Source organism: Panthera pardus, unplaced genomic scaffold (assembly GCF_024362965.1).
Source record: "Panthera pardus isolate Hobbes unplaced genomic scaffold, ASM2436296v1 HiC_scaffold_13, whole genome shotgun sequence".
NCBI lineage: Eukaryota > Metazoa > Chordata > Mammalia > Carnivora > Felidae > Panthera > Panthera pardus.
Window position 1 is genome coordinate 193141178 of NW_026526688.1, and position 10214 is coordinate 193151391.

Below are 10214 nucleotides of genomic sequence, written 5' to 3' on the forward strand. Positions count from 1 at the left end.
GGTCATGATATCACGGTTCATAAGTTCAAGGCCCACATCGGGCTCTGTGCTGACAGCTGGGAGCCTGCTTCAGATTCTGTGTCACCCTCTCTCTCTGCCCCTCCCCCTCCCACTCACACTTTCTCTCTCTCTCTCTTAAAAAAAAAAAAATGTCAAATTTCTGTAGAATATGTCGTGTTATGCTAGGCACTTTTACTGTGTTTTCTCAGGGATTGCTATAAAGGTTAAAGATCTTGCCCATTAGCATATGGTTATTTAGTGCAAGAACCAAAGAATAGAACCTAAGTACTGTGACATGTATTCAAGTGTCCTTTACACCTACCATGATTCAAATCATTAAGCATGGGATAAAATTTCATGACTTTTTTTGAAATTTCATGATTAATAGTTGCAATTTGTAATAGTACTATAATGCAGTTTATAATTTTTCACATTAAACTGGAACGTATTCAACAACTGGTAATTTCTTTTTAAATGAATCTTAATTAATACCAGTGAACTGAAAACACAACCAATGTTTGAAAACTCTGATCCAGTTAGCAGTTTGGGTGAGTTTTCTCCATTGATACCTAATGTTTAATAGGCTCCAGTTTCATAAAAATAAAACCAACAACAAATACCTCATATATTTAGAATCTGAAAAGTCAAGTCAATCTAAAAGATTTGCATTACATGAACGAGATAACTAAATGGTCTCTTTTTTTGTTTGTTTTTTCAATCCAAAGTGTGCTTATTGGGATATTTTCCCACTCATCTTGATTCGGGATGCTTTTAGTGCTGCTTCCGTCTGAAGGAGCATCCTTCTATAAGCCTTGTTTTTCCTTCTGCAGGCTGGCAGGGGACAGTGGAGTGGCCAACACACAAAACTACTGTTTGTGCATGGCTAAAGATGATGGTCATTTTGGCATTTCACGCCCATGAAGTAGGAGGTGGGGCTCTGCCCCAGGCGCTTCTTCTGTGCTTCCTCTTCTCTTCCAGGGAGGAGTGGAGGACCCTTTGCAAGGGTCGTGTTCTCATGGGGAGGTCATCACTGCCGGATAAATGGTCTTTCTAGAAAGAGTGTGTCAACAGGCGCTTGCAATCCGGTCTCCAGTAGGTCACAAGAAAACTGAATCAGCTTCCCCTTGCTTCAGCCGAAGGGTTTGGCATGTGGTCTTGCGCACTTCACTTGTGACCCAGATTCCTTTGGAGGGGTGCTTTGGAGAACATCCCTGCATTTTATCCTGTAGTCCCCAGAGTCCTGGCAACAGTCAAATGCATCTCAGCTGAGAGCCCACGATCTTTGTTTTTGTTTTTTCCTGAAATGCCAGAATTTCCGTGTAGTTGTAGATTTAGGGCCAGTGAGTCTCATCTCATCCAAAGTTGTGCTGCTTTCCTCAGATAAACTCTGGCTCTTCTCAAGTGGCATATAAATTATTTTTACTACGTTTAAAAACATTGATTGAGATTTTCGTACGCACAGAGCTCCGTGCTAACCAGTGGGGTTGCTGAGGGTTGTGGGGAGGGAGAGACAGATGTAGCTTGGCGTGTATGTTCCCTGTGGTCACGCTGTGACTCATATCGTATACATCTAGCATACTGCCAGGGTGGCCCCACAGAAGTTTGACCAGATTTGCCGAGGTCACTTAAATAAGGCAGACCATCCGAAGGGAAAAAGAAATGAGTTGGACCAATACAAAACCATTGTTGCAGGGAAGGAGGGATTCGAACATGATGGTATGGCTGTACCTCAAATTTGTCCTGGCTCAGACCCCTGACAGATCTCATGCCCAGGGAGCTAGAGGGCTCTGTGTGAAAGCTCTTGCACGAAACTCACGAGGCTGAAGCCAACCCTCCTTTAACATCATTTCACAGGGAAGAAAGCCATTCTGTACCACTGTGGCACCTAAGCTCATGATGATGATCAGCACACGGGACCCCGAGGATGAACGGGAGAACCGCAGTGGCTCGTTTGTCATGCGAGGCAGCGGCCTAGCTACAGTGGGAGAGAATCTGCTCCTGAGCGTGTCAGAAACATCCCTGGGGAGTCCAAAGTTCTTGGTAGCAATGGTGGATTTTGCTAAAGCTGCAGTTCCTGCACCTGCTGCAGGAGCCATGAATCGTTAAGGTTCTTATGTTAACGATATTGTGACCTCCTTTGTACCTGTGGGCTCTTGGGGAGATATGGTTATATAAAGATGAACAAAAGTGTCCCTACTTTCTATCTTTTTTAATTTATTTTTCAAATATATTTTGAGATATAGATAGAATGAGAGCAGGGGAGGAGCAGAGAAAGAGAGAGAGAGAGAGAGAGAGAGAGAGAGAGAGAGAGAGAGAGAGAGAGAGAGAGAACCCCAAGCAGCCTCTTCACTGTCAGTGCAGAGCCTGATGCAGGGCTTGAACTCACAAACTGGGAGATCATGACCTGAGCTGGAGTTGGACACTTAACTGACTGAACCATCCAGGCATCCCAAATGTCCCTACTTTCAAAGAGGGCTCACTTTAGTGGGGAAACAAGAGATGCTCATATCAACAGGAATGCGCTGGGTTCCTCACCAAACAACACATTCTGTAGAAACTGCTGTTAAATGTTTTGAACTAATGGGGAGTCATTTATCCGATCTATGTTTTAGAAAAACTTCTGACTAGCTGGTTTGGAGGAAGGATTGAATGAGAAGAAGCTAAAATCAAGGAAACCGGTAGTTTGATCAGAGGGCCAGTGGGGCCCAAACTAGTCTGTATCAGTGTGAACAGAGCAGAGGGGATGAGAGATGTTTAAGAGGACTATGTGGGAGCACCTGGCTGACCCAGTAGGTGAAAAGCATGCACTCTTGATCTTGGGGTCTGGTTCAAGCCCCATGTTGGGCATAGATACTACTTTTAAAAATAAAATTAAAGGGCTCTGAACTGTCAGCATGCAGTCTGACACTGAGCTCGAACTCACAAACCATGAGATCATGGCCTGAGTCAAAGACACTAAACTGACAGAGCCACCCAGGCGCCCCAGCATCCAGCTTTTCATTTCGGCTCAGGTTGTGATCACGTGGTTTGTGGGATGGAACCCCCATATCAGCCTCTGCACTGACAGTAAGGAGCCTGCTTGGGATTCTCTCTCTCCCTCTCTCTCTCTCTCTCTCTGCCCCTTCTCTGCTCACAAGCATGTGCCCACGTACTCTCCCTCTCTCAAAATAAACAAACTTTAAAAAAAGATTCATACATCTTTAAAAAAGTAAAAGTAATCTCTGCACCCAACATGGGGCTCAAACTCATGACCCCAAAATCAAGAGTCGCAGGCCCCACAACCTGAAACAGCCAGGTGCCCCTAGAGGCAGTATTTTGCACACTAAAAGATACGAGTTCTGGGACTAGACTGCCTAGATTTGAAACTTGGCGCCACGGATGGGAATCCCTTGGGCAAATCATGTATCCTGTCCATCTCAGTTCTTTCATCTGTGAAATGGGGATGGTAATAGTGCCTACACTCATACATTCTGTGTGAATAGATCTAACTGAATACCAAAAAAGTCCTTAGAAGAGTGCCTTGTGCCGAGGTTTGTTTGCTATCGTTATTCTAGGTAGGGTAACTAGGTGAACAGCAATAAAAGTCACTGAAATGAAAATACAGAGGATTGGCAAACTCAGAGGACAGAGAAAATGGTGAGTTCACTCTTGGGACATACTGAATCTGGTGTTCCTGACCCAGATAGTCACATAGTGTTAGAAATGAGCAGGTTTTTCCTTTAGGGCTGATTTACTGTGTTGGTGGTAAGTGAGAAAATAGACCAGCTGGGATTTGAACCAAAGCTGGTGTGCTGAACCACTACAATGATTTGAACCATTTTGAAACCTCTGGCCCCTGAGTAGCTAAAATGAACAACTCAAGAAACTACAGATACTGGCAAAGATGTGGAGAAACTGGAACCCTCTTGCACTGTTGGTGGGAATGCAAACTGGTGCAGCCACTCTGGAAAACAGTGTGGAGGTTCCTCAAAAAATTAAAAGATCTACCCTATGACCCAGCAATAGCACTGCTAGGAATTCACCCAAGGGATACAGGAGCGCTGATGCATAGGGGCACTTGTACCCCAATGTTTACAGCGGCACTTTCAACAATAGCCAAATTATGGAAAGAGCCTAAATGTCCATCAACTGATGAATGGATAAAGAAATTGCGTTTATGTATACAATGGAATACTACTTGGCAATGAGAAAGAATGAAATATGGCCTTTTGTAGCAACGTGGATGGAACTAAAGAGTGTTATGCTAAGTGAAATAAGTCAGGCAGAGAAAGACAGATACGATATGTTTTCACTCTTATGTGGATCCTGAGAAACTTAACAGAAGACCATGGGGAAGGGGAAGGGGGAAAAACATTACAGAGAGGGAGGGAGGCAAACCATAAGAGACTCTTAAATACTGAGAACAAACTGAGGGTTGATGGGGGGTGGGGGAGAGGGGAAAATGGGTGATGGGCATTGAGGAGGGCACCTGTTGGGATGAGCACTGGGTGTTGTATGGAAACCAAGTTGACACTGAATTATATTTAATAATAATAATAAAAACTCTGGCCCCTGACATCTCTTAATACTAGAGTGTATTAAGATATGGCATCCTATTTTATACACTGTTCGATGTTTAATAATAAGAATACCTATCAGGGCACCTAGATGGCTCAGTCGGTTGAGCATTTGACTTGATTTGGGCCCAGGTCATGATCCTAGGTTGTGGGATTGAGCTCTGAGTTGGGCTCCACGCTGAGCATGGGGCTTACTTAAGATTCTCTCTCTCTTTCTCTCTCTCTCTCTCTCTTTCTCCCTCTCCCTCCCTCTGCCCCTGTACCCCGCTTGCACTCTCTCTCTCTCTCTCAAATAAAAATTAAAATAAGAATACCTATCATTTACTGGATGGCTATTATGTATCAGGCATTACACATATATTGTCTTCAGTCTTCACAATACCCCATCAACGTGTCATAAGCAATATTTTAAAGCAGTGGAAACTAGGGCTCAGAGATGTTCAGAAACTTGCCTATAGTTGTACAACTTCTAAGCAGCAGAGGAAAGATTTGAGCTCAGTTCTGTTTATTCCCCAAGTTTGTACTATTTCTATAGTAATCTATCTTCCAAATTTGGCTCTATTACATTTAATGTATCATGTCATGTTTTGCAAATGATACTATGAGTTCCATGAATTCTATAACCACCTTATCAGGGTTGAAAAACAGTTTTAGTTATAGAAGCATAGTAACTGGAATAGCATTTCTCAAACTTTAGTTACATAAGAATCATATACAGAACCTGAGTCCTTGCCCCAAATGTACTGAATCAAATGTCCAAGGGTGACTCTTAGAAATCAGGTCTTTTTTTTTTTTTTTTAATTTTTTAATGTTTATTTTTGAGAGAGAGAGAGAGGCAGAGCACAAGTGGGGAAGGGGCAGAGAGAGATGGAGGCACAGAATCCAAAGCAGGTCCAGATTCTGAGCTGTCAGCACAGAGCCCCATGAGAGGCTTGAACCCGCAAACTGTGAGATCATGACCCGACCTGAAGTCTGAGACTCTACCCTGACACTCTGCCGATTGAGCCACCCAGGCGCCCCTGGAAATCAGGTCTTTAAAAGAACCTGATGTGATTCCAATGTAGGTTCTCCTAGGACCATATTTTGAGGAACACTAAGGATGGGGCTGGTTCAGGTGCTCATGGCTCTCCGAGTGAAGTCTTACGGCACTTACATTGCCAATACCATACAGAGTATCACCTCCTAGTTATTATTTCAGATCTTCTATTATTAATCTAGCTGAGAGCAAGCACTTAGCTAAGAACCTTGAAGCAGTGTGCACTCTGCCTCCTGTTCTGCCATGTATCATTTCCCACTCTCTGCACCCCTTTCCTCTGTTGAAATTCCCAGCAAAGCTGCATGGAAGGACTTGTATTTCACAGAAAATAAAGTGTGATAGTTGTACAAGAGGAAGAGCATTGTGGTGTGGTGAAAGCATCAGACCCGGCTGCAAACCCTACTTCTGCCTCTCCAAACTTTAGTTTCAGTAAAATTGGGTTGGCGTAACCTACTTCACAATGTTGTGAGATGATGTGGTTCCTGGTCTAGTGTTAGTCTTTCAATAATTGGTGGCTGTTGTCAATGTGAAACACACCTTTGTGTTTAGAGAGATCATAGAGGTACCATGTTGTATGCAAAGGGAGGGATATCATTTCTCATGAATCGGTTCACTTAGAGGCCGGCAAGATTAAATGCATGTAAATCTGTAATTTTTCGTGAATAATAGCATTCCTCTTATTTCGATCTATCCTAAAGCTGACCCATTTATGTTTGGTAACATTTCACAACGATCTTTTAAAGTTTATTTATTTTGAGAGAGAGAGAGAGAGAGTGCATGCGTGCATGAGCGAGGGAAGGACAGAGAGAGAGAGAGAGAGAGAGAGAGAGAGAGAGAGAGAGAGAGAGAGAGAGAGACTCCTAAGCAGGATCCACACTGTCAGCACGATTCATGAATCCTGACATCATGAGCCGAGCTGAAATCAAGAACTGGATACTTAACTGACTGAGCTGCCCCTGGAATATTCTTATTATATATGTGTGTGTATATATGTATATATATGTATACATACACACACACACATATATATGTAATAATGTTAAGGTAGCATTGAATTCTTACTGTGCAAAGCCTGTTACACTTATTAACTCAGGTGTTTGCCACACAACACTTGAGGTGTCTCCTAGTTTATCAGTGAGGACCCAGAAATTCAAGGTTTGGGTAATTTGCTCCGGGTCCCATAGCATGGAAGGATGGGATCCTAAATCTGTCTGATCCTGTGCTCTCACTTCCAACATTAGTCCCGGTGAAATCTCGATATCTGGCTCCCAGCCTGACTGCAAACTCATGAGGGAATCCAGATCAGCATGGCCCAGCTAGGCCACTCCGGAATTCTTGATCCTTAGAAACTGTGAATCATAAATGTTGTTTTAAACCACTAAGGTTTGGAGCAATTTGTTACACAGCAGCAGATAACTGATACCCTGAGAAAAAGAAGAAAACCTCTCTTGTTTCTTGTCATTTTGGGTCTTCAGTCACTTACAGCCCAATCTAATTGAATCCCTCCCTTCTCCAGTTTAATTAATTTATAGGATTTGCCCAAAGAACCAGCTTTCAAGGTGCTGTTCCTTGAGGCCCAGAATTCAGAACTGGAGGAGACCAAAGAGAATATCTTGTCTAATTTCCTCTTTTATACAAGCAAAAGCAATAGTTAATATTTAGTGCTTCCTATGCTAGACTCTACAAAGTTCCTTACAACATACAATTCTCAGGACACAGTGAGGAAGAACTCACTATCCCATTTTACAGAAAAGGAAACTGGATTCACACTCTTACCCAGTCTGCTGTACTATCTCTCTAGTGTTAAAGAATACTTTTCAAGTAGTTCAATTACAAGCACATGTCAATGTGCTATTATAATCTCGCACTTAAGGGACTGTAATAGTCTAAAATCACCTTGGTAGAGACATTTTAGGAAAAGTGAATGGAACTAATCACAGTAAAATGAATCACAATTAAACTAATTACAGTTAAACTAGTTACACAAAGCAAATAATGATTGGGTAAAGGTCAACTAACTCTTGATAGACTTATCTGGTTGGTTGGTGATTGATTTCCCCTAATAGGTAAGCAGTTGTCTGGGAGAGTCCTTTTTACAGGTGTTGTAGATTGTATATATTAATTACTTATCACGCCTTATCATTCTCAAAAGCTTCCCAGAAAGGGCAAGTGATTTGCCCAAGATCTCATGGACAGGTAGGTAGTGGCAGAGGGTATTTAAAAAAAAAAAAAGGTATCAGCCCATGGGAATCAAAGGTATATATGACATTCCTGTTTCTGCCTATATAGCTGTCAGCATCTAAAAATTTTCTGGGAGTTGCCTTATGTAACTGCAGATATTTTTTGTACTGTGTTTTGGGTTTATAAAGGTTTGTTGTGGTTTTTGTTGTTTATTTCTTTTCAGCTAACAGGTAGTGTTTTATTAGTTTCGGGTGTGCAATGTGAGGATTTAGCAATTCTATACAACGCCCAGTGCTCATCACAAGTGCACTCCTTAATTCCTCTCACTTATTTTTCCCATTCCCCCATCCACCTTCCCTCTGGCAAGGATCAGTTTGTTCTCTACAGCTAAGAGCCTGTTTCTTGGGGCACCTGGGTAGCTCAGTTGATGAAGCATCCGACTTCTGCTCAGGTCATGATCTCATAGTTCACAAGTTTGAGCCCCACATCCAGCTCTGGGCTGGCAGCTCAAAGCCTGGAGTCTGTTTCAGATTCTGTGCCCCCCTCCCTACCCCTCCCCTGCTCACACTATGTCTCTCTCTATAAATAAATAAACATCAAAAAAATGTCTGTTTCTTGGTTTGCTTCTTTCTCTCTTTGCATGCATTCTATTATTATTTTTAATTTCCTTTAAATTCAGGTTAGCCAACATATAGCGTAATAATGGTTTCAGGAGTAGAATTTAGTGATTCCTCACTGCCGTATAACACCCAGTGCTTATCCCAACAAGTGCCCTCCTTAATACCCATCACCCATTTAGCCCACCCCACCACCCAACACCCCTCCAGCAACCCTCAGTTTGTTCACTGTATTTAAGACTCTCTTAAGGTTTGCCTCCCTCTCTGTTTTTATCTTATTTTTCCTTCCCTTCTCCTGTGTTCATCTGTTTTGTTTCTCAAATTTAAATGTCACTGGTAAGGAGGAAGGAAACAGAACTGGTACTTCCCTAAATAATCCCTCCCGCCCCTTCTGTAGGCAGGGATTAAGCAATTGCCTGCCAGATTTCATCATTACAATAAATGTAAGCCCGACAATTTACAGGAAGCTTATCGGTCCCTTCCGTTCTGAAACTTGCGATGCTTTTCCTCGCTACACGGTGCAAACAGCTGAGTCAAGTTGTCTTTGAGAGTAGCCACCTTTCCCTCAGGCCACATACACGGCAACATCCTGTTAGCTCATAATAGGCCCTTTGAGTGGAAGTCAAGAAGTTGGAATTCACTTGGCACCATTTATTAAGAATAAGTGACACACAGGTATGTTTAGGAAATGGAAGGCTCTTACTCGGTTGAAATTTTTGCAAAGAAACATTAGAAGCCATTATACACATTATTTGTCCATATTTGTAATGAAGCAAAACTATGTTCTTAGCATTATCTGAACTACTAATCTTCAAAAGGTAACCTAAGGACTGAGACTTCTATATTTGGACACATGTAGTTTATGGGGTAGCCCGCGTTCTTTGCAGTAACCTTTGGCTCCAGGTCAGAGATTAAGAGCACATGTTAGTCATTTAGTTTGTTGACATAAACTAATGACAAAATTGTCTTTTCAGTGTAAGTTTAAGTGCATGTTCTAGGATGAGTAAGACATAGATTTATAGCCCTGATTTTCCACTAACTGGCTCTATGACCTTGGACAAATCAAGACCTCTGTCTAAACATCATTTCCCTTTTCTGTCACATGAGAAAAAATAGAACCTTCCGCATATAGTAGTTGTAAGGACTACACATGATAATTCATGTAAAGAATTTATAATGTCTGGTACATAGTAAGACCTTAGTAAAATTTAAGCATTGCGTTCTCCTTTCTATTTCCACCTATACATTTTTCTTTCTTTTTTATTCCTCCCTCACTCTGTTGTTCATCTTCTTTTTTATTTCTGTCTTACCTATCTATCCCTTTATCTTTTACGTCTCTTCCTCTTCTCAGCTCTTCAGTTATCCTATGCCTTTGTATATGTCTGAGCAATTCTTTTTCTCATATGTAAGGCGCCAGCCAGCCACCTCTAGGGGAGACAGGGCCACACCTGTAAAAAAGGGCACAGTAAAAAGGAGCATCTGTATTCCAGTCTGATGCCCTATCAGCTTTGCCGAGAATGGGAAGCATGTGCTCCAAAAATGCAAACTTGAAGTTCTGGAAAGGGATACTGAGACCCATTGTGGACACAAAGGGCCATCAAACAGGAAAATGTCCAAGGTGGTAGATAGCTGCCCCCACCCAACCCCTGCTTCCACCACCCCCCCCCCCCTTCTCCACGCCCCTTGTATCTCTAAGGTTTTAAAAGAGCTAGCATCAACCTTGGCCGCTGGCTAGGGAGCTCTTGCCAAGGTGAAGGCAGTCTTATGTGTGTGTCATGCCAGAAGTGCCACAGAGGCTTGGTGGTCTAAAGAATAGAATCCAGC